The sequence below is a fragment of the Amblyomma americanum genome, chromosome 1 (assembly GCF_052857255.1).
Source record: "Amblyomma americanum isolate KBUSLIRL-KWMA chromosome 1, ASM5285725v1, whole genome shotgun sequence".
Lineage (NCBI taxonomy): Eukaryota > Metazoa > Arthropoda > Arachnida > Ixodida > Ixodidae > Amblyomma > Amblyomma americanum.
In genome coordinates this window covers 50296939-50323181 of record NC_135497.1, presented here as the reverse complement: position 1 = coordinate 50323181, position 26243 = coordinate 50296939, and the positions used below count along the sequence as shown (strand labels likewise).

The window sequence follows — 26243 nt, the reverse complement described above, 5'->3', positions numbered from 1 at the left end:
AGTGCAATTAAGCCAACGCTCAACAGACTTTCCCAGCCGCGGGGCCAGAAAAAATCGGACCACGTACAAAACCTATCGCACAAACGGTTAGTTCAACTCACGACCGGCTTTATTAGTAATAAAGCCGGTCGTGGTTCAACTGGACTGTTGTCAAAAGTTTCCCGCCTTTTTTCGGGAGCACGCAAGAGCTGGTAATTATGCGTGTTTTACATGACCATGAGTTACGTTGGGCTTGGTTGACAAAAGATATAAAAACACGCTCAGCGCTTGCTCTTTTCCGTAGACCTGCACCGAGCTTTTGGGCAGAACTTACGATAAAACAGATGAGTCTTTCCCTCCGGGCCTTTGGGTCCACTGGCGGGCAAGCGGGCTCCGTGCTTGTCGTGGGTTATCTTCTAACACAAAATATTCGGGCGCAAGGAAGTTGACAACGGAATGCCGAGTGTCAGATACCAGGCAATCGCTCAGTATGTGCATATTAAAAGATAGAAAGAACGAATTACTCACTTGCAACACGATTTCACGCCCTACCCGCCGACCGGCCATAGTGGTACTGAAAGCAATGCTCAGCTCGACTCAAACATGGCTAAAACAGCAAAAAAATTGCCGGACGGGACGTCTTTTCTTCAAACCGGATGCGACGTCATGGGTTGAAATAACGCTTGCGTTATTATTCTTCCCAACCACAGCATTTCACGCGATTTGAAAACCGTTTCAGCTTCCCTTTAAGAAAGACAAAGATTGCAAACCTCCCCGCAAATCTGCTTCTAACCTTCCACCCCCCCCCCCCCCCCCGCCCCCATCCCTCACCTCTTAGGATATCGCCTATACGTGACATTTAACTCGTCCTCACACTGTTATTATCTTTTCCGTGTGTTCGCAAAGCGATTTATTTGTTCTGTGACCGCCTGTAATTGTGAGCATGTATTCTAGTGTCCAGGTCGAATACAGCGAATGTCTAGCGTTATGCAGATAGCCTCGCCGCGCCCGGTATTAAGACGCGCTTTAGGTGATAACCTACTGTTTCTCTCATCTTCATAAACACATGAGGACCTCATTCAATGACTTCAGTATTTTGCTTTCTAGTCTCTGCTAACTTAGGCAAGCCGGTGTTTTTCAGTTGGCTCATTTTTAAAAATAACACTGTAGTCTAGTGTTCATGGCCACTAAATACTTTAACGAAGTCTTCTATGTATAACGTCTATATCTTGTTCATAGAAGCACGCTCCTCAACTGCACGTCAGACGTCAGTGCGCTACTCCTTGTTTCGTTTGAACTATGATTTTAAATTCGGTAAGCCAAAAATAAAAAGGCAGAGAAAGAAGACCTCCGCTCTCTGATTTGAAAGCAGCAGAGAAACTTCAATTCAACCCTCGTCAGAATCAACTTGCTCTACTTGCGCTTGAAGTTGGCAGCGTTTTGTTCCTCGATCCTGGACAGAATGAGCGCATTGGCTGGTAGGGGCCATTCACCGTTGGAGTGGAATCGGCGAAACAGAACGAGCAGAGCAGCAGAGGAAGGGGCAGCGCAAGGACAGCCGGTGCGTCGGAAAGCCGGCCTCCGGAAAATGCCCTATGCAAAACAAAACGAACAAAAAGAATCAGGCTGTCCCCTTCTCGGCTGTGAGGGTTCAATTACAGCACATCGCCTCGAGCTGCAGGATTCAAAGATGGACACAAAACGCGTTACCAAGTTCTGCAAAGCCTATATAGTCACCTTTTCGGCATTTTCTCCGCAGTTGGTGTCGACAAGTGTCTGCTCGTTTACTTTTGTTATTGTCACACACTTCTACCGACGCCAAATTCGCGACGTTCGCACCCCATTAGCGTAGCCTTCGCGTGAAGGAAGGTGTAAAACAAAGAAACAAACAAACAAACACGAGTGAAGCATTGCACGCTCCGTTTCCTGCCTCGTCCCACTTTTGTCTTGTAGCAGCCTCTAACTACAACACAACAAAATCGACCAGCTGTGAATCCTGTCGAAGCAGGCATATGCCGAGAGGGCACAAGGAGATCAGTCGGTCGGGGTGGGTGAAGTAGAGAGCAAACGGAAGTACCGAAAATGTGATCATGAGCATTGTCCAGCTGTGGCAGGACCTCGGACTTGCCCCCACCGACACAAGGTTACAGCGCGAGTCGACGGGGCTTCGCGAGCACTGTGGTGTGCAATGAGAGAACGAGTGGCTCGTAAGAAGAGAGGAAGAAAGGAGGAAGGAAAGGGAGCACCGGCTGCGCGCCACGTCCCTGTTTTCTCTTGATCACCGACGGTTTTCTCGGCGTCTCTTTCGCGATTACTGGTGAATAGCTAGCTAGGTGGCAAGCTAGCCATGGCTGCTGTGGTTGCTAGGTTGCGCTGCTGGCCCGCTGCCAACGCCCTCGAGAGCAGCAGTCATTGATCTGGACGGCTCGCTCTTGAGACACAAACAACGAGTGCAGCTGGAGGGGCGCCCGGGCGCTTCCTGCTCCGCTGGGCGGCCCCGTATTTTCCTTCCTTTTTACTATTTTTTAATAAAAAACCACTACCACCACCACCAGGGTGCGATCCTGCTAGCTCATGTGCAGCAACCGTCCTCGGTAGCCTACTGAACCACCGCAGCGGGTGGGCTCATATTTCACAAGACAGCAGATCATCACGCAATGCGCCACAGCACATGAATGCATCCCCTTTGCGCATTCCACCCCTGCGGTTCCTTGCGAATTATTTATGACAACTGACTTTATATTAGGTTGATTCACCAAACCTTGAATTACATATTTGTGCGTGTGGCTGCATTATGTTCAGTAGCAGGCTTTTTGGCGGAGGGATTTTTAGCTTGGTGTAAGAAATGGCACAACAAGCGCTATCTTCACTGACGCAAGATGGTGGGACGCCTAGCATGGCATGCCTTCACATGTGCTTTCGCCAGCATACTTACCTGGTGTCGGGTCACCGGCGATCATGAAGGTCGGGGCCCCGTGCCGAGGCCTTCCATTGCACTTCGGTTGGCTGAAGCGCGCCACTACCCCTAACTGGGGCAGATGGGACACGTAATTTTTGGTAGTGGGGCTCGGCGTCCGCGCCAGCCCCTGCCATGACAAAATAAAAAAAGAGACAGTAACGCAGAAGTTATTTCCGTGTAGGTATTCATTGCGAGTCGTAAAAATCTCCCTCTGCCGACGGAGCGGGACATTGGCGCCATGAATGGGATTCCCTGCTGGGGATGCCTGGAAATACTGGTTCAAAGATGGACACAAAACGCGTTACCAAGTTCTGCAAAGCCTATATAGTCCACCTTTTCGGCATTTTCTCCGCAGTTGGTGTCGACAAGTGTCAGCTCGTTTACTTTTGTTATTGTCACACACTTCTACCGACGCCAAATTCGCGACGTTCGCACCCCATTAGCGTAGCCTTCGCGTGAAGGAAGGTGTAAAACAAAGAAACAAACAAACAAACACGAGTGAAGCATTGCACGCTCCGTTTCCTGCCTCGTCCCACTTTTGCCTTGTAGCAGCCTCTAACTACAACACAACAAAATCGACCAGCTGTGAATCCTGTCGAAGCAGGCATATGCCGAGAGGGCACAAGGAGATCAGTCGGTCGGGGTGGGTGAAGTAGAGAGCAAACGGAAGTACCGAAAATGTGATCATGAGCATTGTCCAGCTGTGGCAGGACCTCGGACTTGCCCCCACCGACACAAGGTTACAGCGGGAGTCGACGGGGCTTCGCGAGCACTGTGGTGTGCAATGAGAGAACGAGTGGCTCGTAAGAAGAGAGGAAGAAAGGAGGAAGGAAAGGGAGCACCGGCTGCGCGCCACGTCCCTGTTTTCTCTTGATCACCGACGGTTTTCTCGGCGTCTCTTTCGCCATTACTGGTGAATAGCGAGCTAGGTGCCAAGCTAGCCATGGCTGCTGTGGTTGCTAGGTTGCGCTGCTGGCCCGCTGCCAACGCCCTCGACAGCAGCAGTCATTGATCTGGACGGCTCGCTCTTGAGACACAAACAACGAGTGCAGCTGGAGGGGCGCCCGGGCGCTTCCTGCTCCGCTAGGCGGCCCCGTATTTTCCTTCCTTTTTACTATTTTTTAAATAAAAAACCACTACCACCACCACCAGGGTGCGATCCTGCTAGCTCATGCGCAGCAACCGTCCTCGGTAGCCTACTGAACCACCGCAGCGGGTGTGCTGGTGGTGGTGGTAGTGGTTTTATTAAAAATAATAGTAAAAAGGAAGGAAAAGATTTTTGCTAGCCCCGGCATCTGCCATCGATACTGAAGCACCTGAGCTGGGGCAGCGGAAATAAAGGACAGCAGGCAGAATGGAGAAATGAAATGAAAGAGGTGAGGGGACAGGAATAGAGGATAGGGGGAGAAGTAATATGTACAAACTATGCTCGTATTTCACAAGACAGCAGATCATCACGCAATGCGCCACAGCACATGAATGCATCCCCTTTGCGCATTCCACCCCTGCGGTTCCTTGCGAATTATTTATGACAACTGACTTTATATTAGATTGATTCACCAAACCTTGAATTACATATTTGTGCGTGTGGCTGCATTATGTTCAGTAGTAGGCTTTTCGGCGGAGGGATTTTTAGCTTGGTGTAAGAAATGGCAAAACAAGCGCTATCTTCACTGACGCAAGATGATGGGACGCCTAGCATGGCATGCCTTCACATGTGCTTTCGCCAGCATACTTACCTGGTGTCGGGTCACCGGCGATCATGAAGGTCGGGGCCCCGTGCCGAGGCCTTCCATTGCACTTCGGTTGGCTGAAGCGCGCCACTACCCCTAACTGGGGCAGATGGGACACGTAATTTTTGGTAGTGGGGCTCGGCGTCCGCGCCAGCCCCTGCCATGACAAAATCAAAAAAGAGACAGTAACGCAGAAGTTATTTCCGTGTAGGTATTCATTGCGAGTCGTAAAAACGCCCCGCTCTGGCGAGAGTGTGCTGTGGTGCGACGCCATCAAAAGCTTTACGGTGCGGGTGGAGTGGTAGTCATAGCGTACGGACGGAATTGATGTGGTAAGGGGGAGCCACTGCGCGTGCGCAAGAGGGGTCCGGTAAACCGGTATACTTCGTCTCCGGGCCTGCCGTCGGCGACAGCGACCACCACAGCGAGTATCACGTTATCACGAACTCTTCAGCTTGTTTCCCGTGGGTCGAAAGGGGAACACCTTTCGGCCGCCGCCTGGGGCGCCTTTTCGAGCGACGGGCAGGATAGGTGGCGCCCCATGCCTGTTGCGTGTATCGTGCGCGACGCAGCATGCAGTGAGCATTAGCGCTTCCGCCCGCCGTTGCAGCCAGCGCCCCCCAGTGGCGAACGGGGCGCAATGCAACCACGCCTTCTAGCTTGTGACTCGACAAAGCTGAACACTCCATGCACGCTCAACGACAAACAGAGGAGGCTACGAACAAGCTGCCTTGAGCCGGGAAGGGCACGCCACTCACGCGCTGTTTGGACTGGTTTATGGGCGTCTGTACTTCTACTGCGTTTATGTGCCTTACGATCTTTCCGGTGAACAAATGATTAAATGGTAGCGGCACTCAACTGGTAGGCATGAGTGCTCCTATATTGAGACTGCTTGCGGTCTCTGAAAATGAACTCGAAGAGGAATTAGTACAGGCCAGGAATCACTCCGCCGTGCGTGGGTTCATTTTCTCGCTAACCAAAGGCTTACCAGTCAGCACGATGGCAAGACGGGCGAGTTGGTGATACATACTTGTGCGAGAATAGCGAAATAGGCGAGGACAACAAGGAAAGAAAACAACAGGACCAGCGCTAACTCACAACTGAAGGTTTGTTCACAGGAAGCCAGGAAGATAAAGAGGGCTAACAAACAAGATAGCAAAGCAAACAGACGTGCAGCTACGTGTAATCAAGGAAACGAACCTCACTGCCATGCAGGCATACCTACGGGCTGCTAACACACAATCTAGGTTTTTTCGTCATGTAAAAAGCCTCCATAATCTCCCTGGTTAACTGTGTTGGGTAACTGTACAATACATCACTGTGATGAAAAGTAGGGAAGCAAGATATGCAGTCTCTAAGATGATTAGTCAGGCCAAGCTAGCGGCTATCGCTTTTTTCGGTTCGCAACTTCCGCGTCTTGTGGTAGACTGTTGCTACAGCAAGGACTTGTATCTGCCTTTTTGATAAATGCAAGGATGATGCTGGCGACGGTGATTCAAAGACGAGGTGTTGTTTATGGCACGCCAAAAAATTCGTTTCGCGCCTATATATTTATAAGCTGGCGCATAAGTTTTCTTTCTGTCAGTAAAGAGAACAAATCAACGGTTTGGAACATTCTAAGTGGTCCATGATTGGGGAAATCAATTGAGCTATCTGGTTAGAACGAAAAAGCAGCTTAGCTTGTTTGCGGCGGGCATCATTCAAATCTTGATTAGCGCTGATTAAAATTACTATTTTCGAGTGCTCTCTGGCTGCCCATTCGTTCAAGTAACGCATGCGGCATGTTTACTTGCAGTCGATACGTGGTGGCACGCTTAAATCCGGCTCTTTTTTATTTGCAGTTAAATAAGACTAGACTTGAACTATACATGTCTGGACTATGCAGTTTGCTCAAGGACTTGTTTACTGCTCTTGAAGTGAACACCAGCTTGAAGGAGCTACGCAATGCCTTCGGCACAGTTGATGCTAGCTGCGGAGATGCTTTGGGCTCTGCAATTTCCAAGAACGCCTGCCTGCTCTACCTGGGCTTGTGTGGGCAAATTGCCGATTACTGCATAGCGCGCTTGGCAAAGGCGCTCTCACAGAACGCCACACTAGAAAAGCTGCACTTCGAGGGCTGCAGTCAAGGCTTCAACGGCGTCTTGGCTTTGTGTGATACGCTACGCACCAACAAGACTTTGAAAGAGGTGGGGCTTCCGCACTTCCTAGCGGGTGACTCAGAAAGGTACGACATCATCCGTCTACACCTATTTTTTGTTGACTGTTTTCTGAACAGTAATTCCTAAAAAGTTTCATATTTTGATGACACCTAAATATTATTCTTGATAGCGAAGTCAAGAGAATAATGTGACTGTTATTACGTGAAGAGCCTAAATTCCGGTTAATTTCAACTTCTTCGTTAGCATCCTAATTACTTCAAATAGTGCGTAGCACCTCACTAAGGTCGGTAGTAAAGTGGCAGAAGGTGGGTAATGGTAGTGGTGTAATTAGATTTCATTCAGAAGAACTCTGTCATCGAGATTCAACTGACAGTCATGTGGCTCCAAAGAGTTCTGACGTCACTGTAATACAGACTGCGTAGTAATTTCATTTCTGTCCACTACATTCAAAATCTAGTTGAAAGAAAAACAAAATACAGACCCCTGTAATGAGAGCAGTGAAACTGTATCTTGCAGGTTTTAAGAAGTGTGCCGTACTTGCGAGAGCTGCCGTGAGTAACGCGGTTGCGTTTACATAAGCACACCATATCTTCAAATCTTCGCCAGATATCGCAGCAATGCAATTACGTCAATACAATGTTTTGTTTTTTTATTTGTGTGTTATGCGAATGCGGGACACAAGGCTGTGTCATACGAGTCCGCGTCTCTTCGTAGTCATTTTATTTTTTATATTGGTAGCTGTACTCAACGCAAAAGTAGCTCACCATTCCGTGCCTAACCCGCCGGTGTGGCTCAGTGGTTAGGGCGCTCGGCTACTGATCCGAAGTTCTCGGGTTCGAACCCGTCCGCGGCGGCTGCGCTTTTATGGAGGCAAAACACTAAGGCGCCCATGTGCTGTGCAATATCAGTGCACGTTAACGATCCCTAGGTGGTCGAAATTATTCCGGAGCCCTCCACTACACCTCTCTTCTTTCACTTCCTCCTTTATTCCTTCCCTTACGGCACGGTTCAGGTGTACAACGATATATGAGACAGATACTGCGCCATTTCCTTTCCCCAAAAGCCAATTATAATTATTACTCCGTGCCCGATTTGACCTTGGTTTAACCTTGAGAAGTACAATATAGCGACAGATTGACCTTGGCAGATTTGGACCAAAATCAATGTCCGACCATAATTAGCCGTGCCCGGCATGATGGCGACCTCCAAGTTTGCCCCGGGTCATTTCCAAAACTTTGCCCAGGCCACACCCTAGATATGTCCTTGGCCGATTTGGACCAAAATCGATGTCCAACCGGAATTGAGCATGCCCGACACGATGGCGACCACCAAATTTGGCGCGGCTCACCTCTTAATTTCACCTTGGCCGATTTGGACCAATATCGATGTGCAACTATAATTGAGTGCGCCCGACACGATGGCGGCCTCGAAATTTGGCCCGGGTCGTTTCCAAAATTTTGCCCGGGCAACCCCCGTAATTTGACCTCGGCTGGTTAGTTTATGGGGGTTTAACGTCCCAAAGCGACTCAGGCTATGAGAGACGCCGTAGTGAAGGGCTCCGGGAATTTCGACTACCTGGAGTTCTTTAACGTGCACTGACATCGCACAGTACACGGGCCTCTAGAATTTCGCCTCCATCGAAATTCGACCGCCGCGGCCGGGATCGAACCCGCGTCTTTCGGGCCAGCAGCCGAGCGCCATAACCTCTCAGCCACCGTGGCGGCTTTTGACCTCGGCTGATTTAGACAAAAATCGATGTCCAACCATAATTGAGCGTTCCCAACATGATATGGCGACCTCCAAAATGGGCGTTCACAGAGAGGCGACAGCGAGACGTGTTGGAAGATATCGATATAAACGTGACATCTGAACAAACGCATTACGTTAGCTTGTATGTAGTAAAGGGAAGGTTATTCGCGATAAGAGCACAGCAGTTTCAATCCGGTGTCCACCAGTGTATTCTGCTCTGGGCTGTTGCTTTCTGTCAACAACATAGATATTTTTATACCACGTTTAGTCGGCAGAGAAATTTAGCACAGCGAACTCGTATACCGGTTTACTGAACGCCTCATGCGCACGCGCAGTGGCCCCACCTGACTGCACCCATGTAACTGCACATGTGCACGGGAGGCATCCGGTAAACCGGTTTACGTCTTCGCTGGTACGTCTCCAGTATGATAAAAACGTCTATTAGAGAGATTTAGCATAGCAGAGTTGTATACCAGGGCGCACGCACGAGGTGTCTGGTAGTCCGGTATACGTCTCCGCTAGCACGCCTTCGCCAAGTTGAATCGCTCTTATTCACTGAAGATGACCGCGTGTATTAAATGTCCTGGCCATGGTCACTGAGTGCTTAATTTGTGGAGTACTCTGTGTCATGCGCCTAGCTCACCTATCTCCACTGAACGCCTTTTTTCGGCGAAGTTTGCAGATTCTCGCCAGCAAAAGTGCTGGCGTGCTTGCCGACCTTGTTCACGTTTTTCCTGCCCTTGGCATCCCACTCTGTTTTCCTTACACTTTTCTGGTTATGTCTGTCACATATTAGGCCCTGCCCAAAAATCACTCATGCTGGATTGCAGCTAAGTTATAAACAGCTACAGTTTTTGCCCTATAATTCTTGCTGCTTTCTTGGCGGACACAATATGCTTCCGAAGTGAAAGCTTTGCATTGTCCCATCTTGCAGGATCGCGTTGGCAGACAAGCTAGTGGATGTCGATGGCTGCAGTCGTGTGCATCTACCCTATATGAAGGACCCCTACCTGTCAGAATTGGTGTGTCTGGCTTCTCTTGCAACGTGCCCCACAGAGCTCGACGAGATGTACACTCACGGCTTCCGCGACATGAACGTCAAACTTCTTTTCGACGCCCTATCCTCCAGCATCCGTGTTAGTTCATTGAGCACTGTAATCTACCGAAATGAGTAAGAAAACATAACAGCCCTTTGCAACGTGCTGAAAACCAACGGGTTCATCAGGCGGGCCTGTATCGCCTTCCGAAGTGACGAGAAGTTTGTTCAAGAACTCTTGTGTGCCCTGAGTGTCAATCGAAACAACTGAAATAGGCCTAAAATACAATGCACTAGAAATGGGAAATGTTTTAGCGCTGTCAGATTACTTTGCTCACAACAGGACTGCTGACAATTTCCAGCTTTCTTACGATGGTGACTTTTGTGGCCCGTTCCTTACGGAGCTGTCACGAGGTGTGTCGATCAACCCGATTATTGTGGATTTAACAGTGGGAGAAGAGTGGAACGACCACTCAACCTTGGTTATTTCCAACACCATCCGACGGAATAAGGCTGCTTTGAATTATGCTCTCGGGTTTGTTTTCTGGTGTGGTACAGACCGATGGTGCGCTGAGGCATTCGAGCTTTTCTCCGAAACACCTGGCTTCGCTGCGCACGTGAGGAAGACTTTGGGCTAATGAAACGCGAAGCAGTGGTGGAGATAGCCTCAGCAAAGAACTACTTGTTGGACAATTATTTTGTCCTCACGGGTGTTGTGCAGCATTCCGTCGTGTGCTAGACTGCACGTGGCACGAGCGTTCAGTGCGATGAGCTCAACACAGACTGTTGGCGTGCCATTATGCGTCATCTCAAAGTCTCAGATGTGTTGGCCTAGCTGCGATATTGTTCTCTGCATTGCTGCTCACGACAGTTCGCCATCCATTAGACACATCAGGGCTCGGTAAAAGGACACAACTGGCAACACTTCTCAGCAATGCTGCCAAACTTGACATGTTTGCAAGTTGTGCTTCAGTGCTCTAAACGTACAATGTTTTCAGTGCCGTTCTGTGTTCTCATGTCAAGCTTTCTTCAGCATGGAAAGCGCAGCACTTGTGCGCTTTTCGTTCTTGCGGGAATAAAATCTCCATTAGGCAGCAGCATGTGGCAGAAAATCAAGTATAAACGAGAACAAATGAAAAAATACACAGTAATGAGAAATAAACACAAGAGATAACTGCGGCTACCCGCATTGGAGAAACACGAAAGCACTGACACATTCCTCAGCACTCGCCGCCTTTGAAATTTGGCGTCATGGTTGCTTTCTCATCCGCTTAATTCTTTTTTTCCCATTTCCATAATTACTCAATTTAATTAACCAGTTTTGCTCTCATTATGCCTCTTTTTCTCTCACTAATATTTGGGGCTTTCAAATTTGGCGCCATGGTTGTTTTCCCACCTACTTACTATATACTCGTCCAGCCTATTCGACCGTCCATTGACATTAGTTTCTAATTAATTGATTAATATATTCCAATCAAACTTTTTGTTCTATTTATTATCACTCATCGAACAGATTTCAATTCATTCCCTTACAAATATTATTCTTGAGACAGTGTCGGAGTTCTCATGAGCAGACTCAACATGCACTGTTGAATTTGTGTTGGGACTAAGATGGCCTAGTGTTGGTGATTTATTGAGGCAGAGTTGAAACTCAATGAAAAAGCAAGCACCATGCCAGAGTTGAGAATTCCCAATGCCTATTCAAAGTGTTTTCATGTTGAATTCTTGTTGCAATTACTGGACAGATTCAACATGCCGTGTTGAATTTATGTTGGGCACATGAAGCTTCCCTGTAGAAAAGTCGCCACCGTGCCTGTGCTGAGAGAGCTCAACATTGATGTTTTGTTGTTAGCTCGCTGAAAACCGGTCAGTGAATAATGCCATTCAGCAATGAAACTTATACGCTACAGGATTGAATGCTTACCAAGCGAGATGAAAAATCAAAGCACTTGCTTCGCTGCCCTCCAGCAGCTTTTAACGTGACAGCGTTAAAGACTCATTTCTTCAGAAAATCCGGCATTGGTGTTGCAAGCGAAAAATCACGCGCATGCCTCTAGCAGGTGGTAGTTGACAGGCGACATGGCGTTTGTTGTGTGATGTCCAGAAACTGCACGACATGGTCGAGTAGCTACTTTGACATGGGAGGGTATGATGTGAATTCAACTGGCACGCTTTGATCGAGAGTCAGACACGCTACCATCATGCAGGAACGTTCGTATGGCTTGGGTAAAGCATGTCTTTATACTGTTATCGCATAGTCTTGCGCATAATGCGGTAGATTATGACTGTATGCTAAAGAGCAAGTATGCAAACTAAAATCCACAAGCGGAGCTGCAGACAGCAGCCATTAACGCTGTCACTCCCTTAAGAGCTGCTTGTGAATTATGACCAGAGGATGCACAGAGGGAAATTGAATACTCCATTAACTTTATTTCCCGGACAAGCATCGATGAGAGGCTGTTTTTATGTAATTTAGGCCAACAGCGGAAAATTTGGAGCTAACATAGTCTGTAAAAAAAAACAGAAAATAAATCATAGTATCTCCAATAAAATTTTACACGTGAAACATGTGTGTAAGAAAAAGACATTAATCTACCAAGAATGACAATACAATGCGGTCTGCACTGAAAACTTACCCTACGGTTAAAAATTTTGATTTTCCTCAATACATGTGACAAATATGAGGCTCTCATTTTAGGCAACTGACAAATGACCGCGATGCACACAAAATAGATGATATGACTTTGCCAGCGCAAATTTAACAATTTGACAAATACCATCAATCAGAAATAAGAGACACCACATAACACTTCAGATGCTGGAAGACAAATGGATGTCCTCTCACGTCTTATTCTGTGTTATCTAAAACAATTTGGTAATTTTTCACACTGCTCTTTTCTTTCGGCAGCAGCACTGCACTAAAACCTCGCTTAGCTAAGCACATTTGCAAGCTCTAGATAAAATATTAACAGGCGAGTGAAGCTTAGTTGTGATGATGAGGTGAAATAATAAAAACAAATGAAAGCAGCACATGCAGATAGAATGCAAGCACACTTGAATAACACTGCACTGAGTCGTACAGAGTCAAGGGCCTCTTTGACTGGTAGATTTCCTTGAACATAGTTGTTCTGTCCAAAGAGGGACCTCCCCCTCAGCGCATTGTCAGTGAAGAGGTACCTCAAAAGGGCCCGAGCGAACTTGCCCGGGCCGCTATTGCATGTCCGTTGAAGCCGCTTGATGGCAGCCTCTTCAACAACGACCCCCCAATTTCATTGAACCTGCAAACAACAAATCAAGAAATAGTGGAAAATAATGATTTTCTACAAATGGGAAAGGCGATTAGCTGGACATTATTTTCAAGCAGGCATTCAGACTACCTTGTTAACCAATTTCATGCAAAATCATAGAACACGTCATCTTCTTTCACATAGCAAGCTTTCTAGAATCGACGTCATTCTTCTGTTCCTGTCAGCACAGTTTTAGGAAGCGTTTCTCATGCGAAACTCAATTAGTTGCATTTACAAACGAGATTCATTATTTACTTGATGAGGGGTTCGAAATTGATTGCATATATTTGGATTTTCGGCGAGCTTTTGATAAAATGCCCCAGAGGCTTCTTCTTTATAAATTGAGTAAACTAAGTATTGACCAGTATGTACTAGCCTGGATTGAATGCTTCTTAACAAACCACTCCCAGTTCGTGCACGCTAATGGTTACATGTCGTCGTCACTACCTGTAACATCAGGTGTCCCACAGGGGTCCGTGCCCGGCCCTCTTTTATTTCTAATCTACATTAACAATCTACCAAACAATCTTAGATCTTCAGTCAGACTTTTTGCTGATGATTGTGTCGTCTACCGGGCAATAAAGACTACTAACAATACAGCTGTACTTCAAGGTGATCGTAATGTTATTTCCGATTGGTGCTCGACACGGAATATGACACTTAACACGACAAAATGTAAACTATTGCATTTTTCACGCCGCAGAATTATATGCCCTCCCTCTTACTGCCTTAATCATCATCCACTAACATCAGTAAGGTCTTATAAGTACCTCGGCATTATTCTAACATCGAACCTGACCTGGACTGAACACATTCTTTCTATTATCACAAACGCTAACCGCATGCTAGGCTATATTCAACGCAACTTTTCTATCGCACCGTCATCTGTGAAACTAATTCTTTATAAAAGACTTGTTCGCTCTAAACTCGAATATGCCTCATCAGTATGGGACCCACATACCGCCGAATTAGCCAATGCCCTTGAAGCAGTACAAAATCGCTCCGCACATTTTATTCTTGGTGACTATGGTCGTTTATCAAGCGTCACACTCATGAAAGGAACTTCAATATCACTATCAAAATCAATATCACCCCTGTCAATGTGCAGAAAAATTTCCCGCTCGTGCCTGTTCTTTAAGATGTACTCCACCAATCCAATTCTAAAAAAATGAACTGATCACGTCACCCACATATGTAACGACGCGCATCGATAATCTATGCAAAGCAGGCGTCCTCCACTTCCGCACTACATCCTATCAATATTCATTCATCCCTAAAACAGCAACAGAGTGGAATCGTCTGCCTGCCTCGCTGGTGCTTAAGTTGATTTTGATCACTGTTGTAATTGGTAAGTGCAGTTATATTACGCCATGGACCGTGGACAGCGTAACCAACTGCTGATTTTTTGTTTTCAATTGTGTCTTTATAAGATCAGCTCGCAATAAATGCACATACCGTAATTGTGCGGGTAAGGGCCGCGCTCGTGTAGACACGAAATATAGCGTCGGACTGTTTGGGTCATTAAAGCAGCTTTTTTCCGCTTTCGGGTGAGTGCCTAAACAAGAAATTGAACGCGCGAAAAAATTAGAGTTCAAAGTGTTTGTCGCAGTTTACTATGTTGAGTTCGTAAGTTTCGGAGTTTTTGCAGCACTTGCGAAGTAGCGAGCCCATGCTCATATCGATAAAAATTTAACTCGCGCTTGTAATGCAGCCGAACTTAAGCATATCCCAGCAAACAACGTACCTCCCCAGGTGCGGCCAGAAAGGATGGAATGTCCCAGTCCCAGTAAAATATTTATCGAACATTTCCAGGACGTAGAGGCAGGACACAGAAACACAAGCAAAAGAGAAGTGCGCCCACTAATGTCCTAGAAACGTTTTTTCGAGGGTGTTAAGCAGAAACGAAAACAAATACCATTTTGGTCTTAAAAAGGTAACCGGGAACACGTTATTGGGACCAATGCTTTTCAACAAAAAATACTAATTGACTCCTCGCTCCCTTTTCTCTCTCCCTCGCGCCAAAATCTACGGGAAGAGAAGGTTTTTCTCTTGCACTCGCCGTTTTGAGAGATCAAGCAGTTTTGTTCGAACAGCCGAAGAAGCGCATTTCACCCCGCATCTCTCTCGTGTGCCGTCGGCTCCATGCTGCAGGCAGGCAGGCGACGGCGGTCTGCCTTTTCATCGCACCGCCGGGAGCGGCGGCCACCAACGTGCCAGTCTTCTATAGTGTTTCCAACTTCAGCACGGTGCGGAGGTCTCTGCAGGCATCTCCGACTACCAGCAGTCCTCGTTGCGCCGCTGTCTAGCAGAGGCGCAGTAATTGCCCCCATCGCTCGCCCGGCTTCCTCGCTGCGCTCGCCCGGCTTCCTCGCTAGATGGAAGCCATCTTGCGCACACGTATTCGCGCAGCCCCTAGCCGCTCGCGCGCAATCCCCAGCGCGCGGCAGCTCTTGCTCTCATCACTTGGCTGTCGTGAACTTCGTAGCTACGGATTCATGGCAGCTTTCCCGCGCACCTCGGCGTGCCCACATAATTCCTTTTGGAACTGATGCAGCGGCGCGCGGCGCATCGCAAGTCTTTAGCGCAGCTTCACGGCCCTACACCACAATGGCGCTCTTACAGGCGTCGTTCGCGGCAGCGGATTTCAAGACAATGGGCGACTCCTAGTGCGCACTCTGCATCCCTCGGCACCTCCGACGACTGTGGCGTGTTGTTGGTGACAGCGTGGCCGTCCACTGCGGTCATAGGCGGGAGAGATCTTCGGAAGCCCACCAGACTTGCTGCGAGTGCCCATGGATTAACCTTCTCTACCTACATTGCCATCCTGTCGCAGTGGTATAGTTTGTGTTATGTTCGCGTCGCTGACTTTCAACCCACCCCCACCGGATTACTTGTGCCTTGATCCCCTTGATCTCGCCTCCCACGCCGTATTGTGCCGCACGCGCGGTCTGCTATACCATGGGTGCGGCGCGCCAGGGCTCCTACCTCAAGACGTCCCCCTTTCCATCCGGCTCCAAGCAGTCTTATCTCCACACTTAGTCACAAGAAAATAAAACGGAGGTGCAACTAGGATGTAACGCGTATGTTTGAGCGTTCGCTGTGCCGTGAGAAGGCGCAGGACAGAAGGCTGCGTTGAATTCAGGTATATAGTTGCAGCATTTTATTTCGTCCCCGAGTTTCCGTTGGCAACGTCGTCAAGGTATGTTGGTTTATGCTCGTTTTTTTATTTTCGCCTCGTAGAATTAATTTTTTTATCTGTTTTGATAACACGCTCAAGATTACTCCGAGGCTCGTGCGAGAGGAAAAGCCAGAGGGAGGTTTCACCCTGCAGAATATCCGTGACCTGAAACCGCGTATCTGTATCGTACGCCCATATCGTCTTTTCTTTTGGAAGGTTGCTCTTTACATGCGTTTGCTTTTGCGTGCGCATATATGCTTTTGTACCCTTTAGAATGTTTGCTTGAGGTGCAACAACATTCAGCCTGTATTAAGTTTTTATTGCTTTATTTTTCAGATTTCTCAGAGCTAGAAAAAAATTTGTCCATTATTATATGCTGGTGCCGTAGTGCTCCGTACATTCTGTGTTAAATGGCGCATACATATGCGTCTCCTGTTTGAGTTCATTTAAATGCAAAGAGCACATCTAATAAACTGAAATTACATCAGTATTGCGCTGCTATTTCCTGTTATATGGGCGCGATCGGGGGACTTTTTGAATTCATATTTCCTCTGTGTGTAAAATTTTGGCACATTTCATGTTCTTGTGGCGGGAGCAGCGCAGCACGAAACAAAGAATAGAGGCGGGAATCAACGCTGACTAACAACCAGATTTTTAATCCACGTTCGATCGAGTATATACATCTTTCTCGTCCGATAAGGAAAGAACAGAAGCATGACAAACGCATAAGATGTACACGTGGTAAAAGACTAGGACAACGCACGCAGATAATCAATTTTGCTGTCACGAAACGCTATCGGAAGTATGCTGACGCATATACGTCGCTATTTTGTAGATTCTCGAAATCTTCTTCAATCTCTCTGGTCCGTGGATCAAAATATGACGTGATGGCCATTGTGTTGCTAAGCTGCAGGTTACATTCATGCTCTCTGCAATGTTTTGCTAATTCACTGCTGATGGCGCCCTTTAGGGATCTTTTGTGCTCTCGAAGCCGTTCATTCAAACAGCGCCCTGTCTGACTAATGCAGGTTCGTCCGCATGACAGAGGTATTTTACAAACCCTCTTTTCACACATTTCACATGTTTTTTTTCCGGTGCTTTTTTCTTTCACTGATTTTTCTTTGCTCGCTGTTGACTTTGGCGCACATGTCTTCTTAATTTATTGGGTGCTCACATAAGCACTTTTACACCAGCTCTTGCGCCTACCTTTTTGAGACTGAGGGAAATGTCATTAATGTAAGGAATGACCGCGTACGGATTCCTTTCTTCTGATGTGGTTGTGACATATTTTCTGCCTCTAAGTGCTTGCAGAATCACTTCTGCGACACTGGATAGCAGTCTCGCCGGGTAACCTGCTGCTTTCAGCCGACTGTTCTGGGCGTCAAAACTGCCTTGAACTTCATGATGAGAGGATCTCGTCAATGCGGCTCTCATTGCTACTTTTGCTAAGGACTAGAAGAACTAGGACTAGAAATAACAAGTGAACTCCCAGAAAACAACGTTATGCAATTTCTTGACTTGACGCTAGCCTTTCTAGGCACTCACATATGCTGGCGGTACGGACCACGAAGCTAGAAGGGACTGCTCCCCTACACACCTGCGCACTCCAAGATCATAAAGAGGGGGTAGAAAAAAACAGCAGTGAGAGTCGCATTGACGAGATCCTGTCATCATGAAGTTCACGGCAGTTTTGACACCCAGAACCGTCGGCTGAAAGCAGCAGGTTGCCCGACGAGACTGCTATCCAGTGTTGCAGAAGGGATTCTGCAAGTACCTAGAGGCACAAAATATGTCACAATCACATCAGAATAAAGGAAGCCGTACGCGGTCATTCCTTGCATTAATGGCATTTCCCACAGGCTCAAAAGGGTAGGAGAAAGAGCTGGTGTAAAAGTGCTCATGTCAGCACACAACAAGTTAAGGAGCCTGTGCGCCAAAGTGAACAGCGAGCAAAGAAAAAAATCAATGCAAGAAAGAACACCTGAAAAAACATGTGAAATGTGTGAAAAGCGGGGTTTGTGAAATACGTCTGTCATGCGGACGCACCTACATTGGTCAAACAGGGCGCTGTTTGAATAAACGGCTTCGAGCGCACAAAAGATCCCTAAAGGGCGCCATCAGCAGTGAATTAGCAAAACATTGCAGAGAGCATGAATGCGCTCCGCAGCTTATCAACACTATGGTCATCCCGTCATATTTTGATCAACGAATCAGGGAGACTGAAGAAGCCTTTAACATCCGACCAAAGAGCGACATATGCGTCTGCATACCTTCAATAGCGCTTCGTGACAGAGAAATTGATTATCTGCGTGCGATGTTTTAATATTTCACCACGTGTACATCTTGTGCGTTTTTCATGCTTTTTTCTTTTTCTTCTTATACGAGCGAGATTTATATATTCGACGAACGTGCATTAAAAATATGGTTGTTATTCAGCGTCATGTCCCGCCTCTCTCTTTTTGTTTCGTGCTGCGCTGCTCCCGTCACAAGATCATGCACCAACCAGCCCAAATTTTCACCTTGTTAAAGCCCATTTCATGCAAACAGGTAAGTCTGAATAGCCTAGCCAGCAAGCATTCACGCGAGTGGACTGATGTATTACACCACCTGTAACGTAAGCATGTGCCTGAAATTTGGCACATATGTGCGCTTAGATGCCTGATGTCTGCACGAAAAAGAAATAATTTTATTGAGCCAGAGCCGAGAAATCTAGAATTAACCTTTTGGGGCCGTCCCTGGGACGCACAACTTATTGGACACGGCCAGTTGTGGGGACGTTTTTTGGATGTCTTCGGGAAAAATGAGGACCTCCTGGGGACATTCCAAACGTCCTGATGGGATATTTCTGGGAAATTTTGAGGTTTTGTGTTGGGATGGTCCTATTAATAACCGACAATCATGTACTGCTGCTTATCTAGACTCTAAAATTCGCACCAAAAGTGCCACAACGTCAATGAAGCCGCTTTTGCTTCAACAGAGACGCACGCTATGGTATCAACGCCATCACCGCCGGCCTTGTCCGCCATGTCGTGCTGCTGCCGCGCCACCTATAGGAGCTGGAATGATATAAATGATGATGAGATAAAGCGTAGTTCAGTGCGCCTCCGCCTCATGACACCAAATCTGGCACTGCTGTTCTCCGCCTGGCGCTCGGGTGTGGATTATCTGCTACTCATTTGGCTTTTCGCTCACCTGAAATTTGGCTCACAACGTTACTTTTTTGTGTTGACTATCTCTAGGCATTACCGCTGAAGCAGATATTCTCTATTTGGCAATGAAACGCTAAAGGTACTTAAGAGAGTGTAGCTGCTTTATCTTCTGTTTCCGCCAGCTCTAGCGCACTGCACTTCGCAACAGACCTAGTGCTTTATGGTAGAGATGAAAAAAAAGCTTGAAGAATTAAAACCGTCGCGGAAGAGGCCTAAATTTTCATTCTTTTCTGCTGTGGTGTCCCAATTTTTTTAGAAAATGCGAGTTGCACTCCGCCTTGTTTGTGAATGTAACTTCAAGCAGCATGCAGTTCATCGAACGTACGGGATTACACATTTGTCATTGAAGGTAATGCCTTTAGGCTATCAAAACCGTTTTCTATGTACGTGGCATGCTATGCAGCGCAGACGCTATGGGGAGTGCTAGCGTTTTTTTTGGGGCCGACACTCTCGTTGTAGCTGTGGCCGCGGCCACATGCCGGCCTGCGTGAAAATGGAAGAAATGGAAGAGCATCAGAAGGCGAAGAGAGCAGCGGAGACGCCTGAACAGAGGAACGCCTTGCCAAACGGAGATGCCAGACTGCCGAGCGTAATAGGCGGCGCATAGGGCAATCTGCCCCCAAAAGCAGATGGCAACTCCTCCGTCACTTTATTGACCCCACGCAATCCAACGGCCACACAACACCACGTACGTGTCACATGCCTTACACACAAGACCTACCTTTCTCCCGACGCACTCATCGATATACTTAGGAACACACGTGAGACTGCCGGTACCTGAGAATCCCCCTGCCCCCCTACTCCGAATGCCAATCTCGATGCGGCGATCACGGAAGCAGAAGTCAGAGTGGCCCTCCTGACTCTGCGCTCTAACTCCACCCCAGGAGTTGACCGCTCCAATAGCATGCTCCGCAATTTGGACGATCAGTCGATCGCCCAGCTCACGGGTATACTTCAACACGTGCTGGCAGGAGGGCACCCTCCGCAATCCTGGCGTCACGCCAAAATCTTATTCATACCCAAGCCCCATAAACCACTTACACCTGCAAGTCTTCGTCCCATCTCACTAACGTCATGCCTGGGCAAGCTTTTGGAGCCTGTCGCACTCGCCCAACTCACCCAACACATGGCGGAGCAAGACCTATACCCGCACAGCATGGTGGGCTTCCGTCCCCATCTGTCGGCACAGGACGCCATGCTCCAACTCACGGGACATTTTCGACCCCCTAATACCCGGCCACACAAAAGCTGTCCTCGCTTTGGATCTCTCCCCCTTGAACCTATATTCAAGCATTCCTTACTAACCGCACGGCCGAAATTCATTTCGGTCCCCATACATCCTGCCCATACACCCGTGGTGTTGGCACCCCCCAGGGATCTGTCCTCTCCCCTTTTCTCTTCAATGTCACTCTCATCCCCCTTGCCCTCAAACTAATATACCATCCCTCACCTTTAATTGACATACACTCTATGCGGATGATATCACGCTATGGACCACCCATGGCAGTGGTGGAGACCTATAGAGAATACTCTGCAGTCAGCAGCTACCCTCACCCAAACACATGCGCGGAGTATTGGACTCTCATGCTCCCCGGAGAAGTCGGAGCTCCTCATACTCCGCCCCACAACCCGAAACTACCCCACAGCGCTCATAACCGTGACACTGGAAAACCGGTACATCCCGGAGGTACACTGTCCGGGTACTGGCCTCCACATCCAGAACCACGGGAAAAACTCTCACAGCAGACGGCGGTGGCGATATCCCACCTAATCCGCCGAGTTTCTGGACACCACCGGGGCATGAAGGAGCATGGCCTATGTCTCATTCATGCCTTCGTCCTCAGCCGATTTCTCTTCACGCTTCCCTACCTGAAACTCCAGGGCAGAGAAATCTGCACCCTGTATGCCATGATCCGAACAGCATTTAAACAGCACTGCACCCTATAAATACCTGAACCGAAAAACTCCCCCAACTGGCCATGGGCCTACACAACACGATAGGGAGCTTATCGACTCATCAAGGCCCCCCGACAAGCACAATACATACGTCGATCTCGCGAGAACCACCACCGGCAGACAGACACATCCTACACACCCTCGGCATCCGCATACCAGCCACGGATCACACACAGCTCCCGGTCCCCCACCACATTTACCACGAACTGGCTATTAAACCACTCCCCAAAAACATGCACCCCACCTACCACGAACCCCGCCGCAGAGCTCGCGCACGGGCGCTCCACAAACACTGGCACGGAACCGTATGCCGTGTGGGTGGATACCGCATGCACAGGCGAGGACGCGGTTGTAGCCATCATGAACCATTCCCTCCAACCGATAGCCACCCCTTCACACATTCCCCACTGCCATATGGAGGAGGCTGAAGAGGCCGTCATTGCCCTAGCCATCCCGCGCACCGGGAGGCCCGCCACATGGAGCGCATATGGGTGCCTGCCCACACCCCAGGCAGCACCGAAACTTGTTATGGTCAAATGTTATATCAATGTGCTTAATGTCCTTTTTTCTAATGTCATAGCACTGTTACACATTACAATAACCTTCACAGAACATTAATAAAACATGTAAACAGCATAAATGTAACATTCTCGAAAACGGTGAAGCAGCCCTGCACAAGCATGCAGGCCCGCCGGTTAAAATTAATTGTGCTGGCACATACCCCCTTACAACGATTTGCAAGAACCAGCGACGAGGACGACACTTCGACTCCACTCAACAGCACAACTTAACTCGTATTCATTCACCTCCGAGCGGATATCATGGAGTCAAACTTATATAGTCGTTACTAAAGGATGTCCCATGAGTGATAGTGGCGAATGTGTAATAACCAGTTTACTGGAAAAATAATTGCGCTGTGCATGCAATCTATGGTGAGTACTAGGTGTAGTTCCAATTTAAAGCACTGCCAGTTGAAAAACATCTTTGCTGTAAAAAGGGTGGGAAAGGTTCTGGAAATCAGTGCTCCAAATATATTTGTAATGTTGTTGTATAGTTATGCGTCTAACATTTAAATAACGTTTGGAAGACTATTAAAAGATATTTTTTAGAGCGTTAAAATAGCGTTTTCTATAACACAATTTTATATGTTAATTTTTAACGTTAAGTAACATTACAATTAATGGAACATGTAACATTACTGCAACTTACCTAACATTTTTATAACACTATTCTAATGTTCGGTGCTACCTGGGCGGGAACCCCGGAAACGAGGCTGCCAACGCTTAGGTTCTGTAAACCGGGCACCGGCGGCCTCCGATCTAGGGTTCTCACGGGAGCGCATATGCATTCATTCAGTGAACTGACGCAGGCCTGCAAATTAAGCCGAGCGTCGGCTCTACCCCACACCCCGTCCATCCCTCGAAAATGACCACCAGACACTTAATTTGGAGGCGGCTCCAAACACGCACCTTTCCTCCCATTATACGCTCGCGCTATCACCAAGTCCACACAAACGCTCGCTCCGTACCACCACCCCAAAGCCACCCTCCACCATATCCTTTAAATTTCCTCTGCCCGGCGGATCCTCCCCCGCGGGGCCTGGAGAACCTTAATTAATTACCACTTGGGAGGCCTGGGAGACCCTACTGCGCTCCGAGGACCCGGGCAGCAAGCCATCGCCGCAAGCCGTGCTGCCAGTGTCATGAGCCTCCGGGACAGGAACGTTTGAGTGCAGTGGGGCCGTGCGGGGGCCCAAGGACCTGCGTGTACTAAACTCCCCCGTTTTAAATAAAGTTTTCACCACCACCATCGAGATGCAGCCCAATGTCTCTCATCGCTCTTGTATGCGAATGCTGGTTTCGAAACATTTCGTTCTGTTCTTGCAAGCTAAGATTCGTGCAGTATGAGTGCCCATTGCATAATTATAGCAGGAAAGCAATTACACCGGTGCCCACCACATTTTTCTTTTTTTTTTCAGCGAGAGCTACACGTGCATGGGCTACCTACCAGTCGAGCATTTTGCGGCGACTTGGAGAGGACAGTTGTGCGCATGCGCCGTTACCATGGCAGCCGGAGAGAAGCAGCTTCAGGTGCGCCGAGCGCTTCGTCGCTACTCGCCGCATGCCGGCCGCTCTATCGTGCACCCGTACCGCGCGTCGCATGCGCAGTATTGCGTGTAAAAAGCGGAGGTGTAATGTGCGGCTGTATCACAACGTTTGACATGAATGCAGAGAAGGAGAGTACAGCCGCTGCTAAGCGGCGGTATAGACAATATAATATTAACTCTTTTGATCATGCGGTTGTCGCCTGGCACTTGGCATCAGAAGGCGGAGAGAGCAGCGGATACGCTCGAACAGAGAGCGGAACGTCCTGCCAAACGGAGATGCCAGACTGTCGAGCGTAATAGACGGCACATAGCCACCGAGATAGAGCCGAAGCCCTATACGTCTCGCTCATTGCTAAAGATACAGTGAACATGCACAACAAGCTCAGCCAGGGAAACGTAAGTCTTCGTCGCCCAGCCCAGACGAAGACAAATCTTGTCTAAACGTTGGCAAGTTCCCTGAGGTTTTCCCTCCCTTGTTCACTTTGTGATTGATGCCTAGGATGTAGCATCACGGCTACAGCGAACTATAACATATACAGTGGCTCGAGCGGAGGCCCCCGGCTCACCGTTCGCCGCGTGCCTCCTTCGGGAGAAAGTAGCGGCGGCGCTGTCGTCGCCCGCACTTGAAGCGAGCGCGCTCGTCGTCTGCTACTGCGCATCGCTTCGCATTGTTTTCGTCGCGGCACCTCGCCTCTTTCGTGCCTTATTCTGCGTCAGTGTCCTGATGATGCCGCCCAAGCGGCGGTTAAACCACTGTTACACGCCAGGCTGCACAACTGGGTACGCAAGAACAGCCCAAGAGCGGAAGTTCTCTTTTCAAGGCTCCCGAAGATGAAACCCAAAGGCTTGTCTGGCAGCGAAATCTGCGCAGGCTTGAAAGGCCGTTTGGCCCCGATTGTGCAGTTTGCGAACTCTACTTTGAACCGCACCTCATTTTGAGGGATTGTGTCCACGTTATAGATGGAAAGGAAGTCAGATACCCGAGGGTGACTGCAAAGCTCGCCCCCTAATCCAACCCTTCTCCCGAACTTGCCCGCCTATTTGAGCGAGACAACTCCGACTCCAAAGAAAAAGACGGCAGCAAGAGGAGCCATGCGATACCAGATGTAAAGTTGGGCGCTCGGACCGCGATCAAGAGAGAGATCATGGCGCGGACGTTGCAGTGGGCAACGAAGAATGCGAAGCTGTTGCCGAAACGGACAAAGTTGTTAATGTCGCCGACCTGCGTGGACTCACACCTCCTTCGAAATCTTGGGCGCTGCATGAGTTCCCTGGATTTACCGGAGTGTAATCTGCAATCAATGATATGCCTGTACAAAGCCACGATAACCTACAAAAAAGTGACTCAAGACTCATCTATTATGTGGCTGGTTATGTGGCAAGGAAGTGCGTTTTAAAGTCGAAGTGCCTTGACTGCACGAACGAGCTTCTACTCCCTGCTTCAGAAGGGAGGAACTGTGACTTCGGTGGCCTACTGTATCCCTCCGTGAAACTTTTGAAGTTTATTACTGACCTTGAGGACATATTTACAGGGTGTTTCAGCTCTAACAAGCTCCACCAAGACAGCATCATGGATATACTGGCTGCCATGCATACCAAAGAGATCGCAGCTATCGGATGCGATGAACACAGAAAAACACTAACAGCACTCAGCAAACCAAGTTATATCCAGTGGATATTCATATAATATCCTCCACAAGATATCAGATGTTCACAAATGCTCATATTATGTCCATGTAATGTCCATACAATGTTCATTTTGATCACTGTGGATGTCCATATAACACTCATTGTGCCCACATGTGACGATTCCTAGACATTCAGAGGATGTTAACCAGATATTCTGCCAATCTATTTTCAGGTTGGGGGCTGGATGCTGTGCCATTTATTTTGTGCGCTGTACAGCTTACAACAAAACAAATATGATGCAAGATATGACAGAGAGATACAAAGCAAAAACCAACAGTTGCTCATTACACAGGAAGCTTCCATATTTTGTACATGATCTGGGAATAACATTTCAAATAACAGGTGCATTATGAGAAAATTACACACTGGGCTTTGATCAATGCAAGAACATAAACATGTCACAAAGAAGTGTCATTTCCTGTTATGCAAGTTACTTGAACTGTCATTTCCGGTATGTGCAAGATAGAACAGTCATTAGTTTGCGCTCTCTGTGACTTTGTGATCTTTCATCATACCCATTGTGTTCTTGTCAGCTGTACAGCGCATAAAATAACAAAGGTTAATCAAACAGCTGCAGTTCTCGTTTCTTCAGAATATTGCACCTCAAGGCAGTACGCGGGCAAGGAGTATGCACAGGCAGAGGCTTCGAGTACGGAAGAACGCCAAGGAATTCAATCACTTGTTTTGCCCTCAGCCATATTTTATTGCCCAGTAGCCATAATGATCACCATCTGTCGCTGTTCATTCTCTGACTCCAGGTCCTCGGAGGCCTGTGAATATAACAGTGCATTCTGTTGAACAGTATTAATGACACAGCAGGAAATATGGACAAAAACGGGTGCACAAGAATATGCAAAAGCTAATGTTTCACCCAACTGGCTTAGTATCTTTTCTGAAAAGTAATGAAGAAAAAAGCATGCGATAGAATCCAAGTACACAAACGTGCCTCCACTATAACCTTTAGCCTTACCAGAGCTAAGACTAAATCCAGACAGGGGTTTTAGAGTACAAAGATCACATGCAATAGCCTGAATGCTTAACATAAAGAAAGAAACCCAAGCCTCAGCAAACAAACACAAGGACGACAACCAAGAATTTCAAGTACATATATGAGACCATACTTTTGCAATGAAATTAGAATGTGCAGAGCAATAGTGAATAATGTTGGCTGGCGACTGCATTCGGATAAAACTCAAGAATGA

General features: G+C 47.9%; 2 non-coding genes across 2 annotated transcripts; both read left to right on the top strand.

Annotated features, from left to right (window-relative positions):
- The first annotated feature begins 2906 nt into the window (after nucleotides 1-2906).
- On the top strand, nucleotides 2907-3068 carry LOC144116769 (U1 spliceosomal RNA). Its single transcript, XR_013311960.1, has one exon. It is a non-coding gene; the product is annotated as a U1 spliceosomal RNA (small nuclear RNA).
- Nucleotides 3069-4669: 1601 nt separating this feature from the next.
- On the top strand, nucleotides 4670-4831 carry LOC144116756 (U1 spliceosomal RNA). Its single transcript, XR_013311958.1, has one exon. It is a non-coding gene; the product is annotated as a U1 spliceosomal RNA (small nuclear RNA).
- The last annotated feature ends 21412 nt before the right edge of the window (nucleotides 4832-26243 follow it).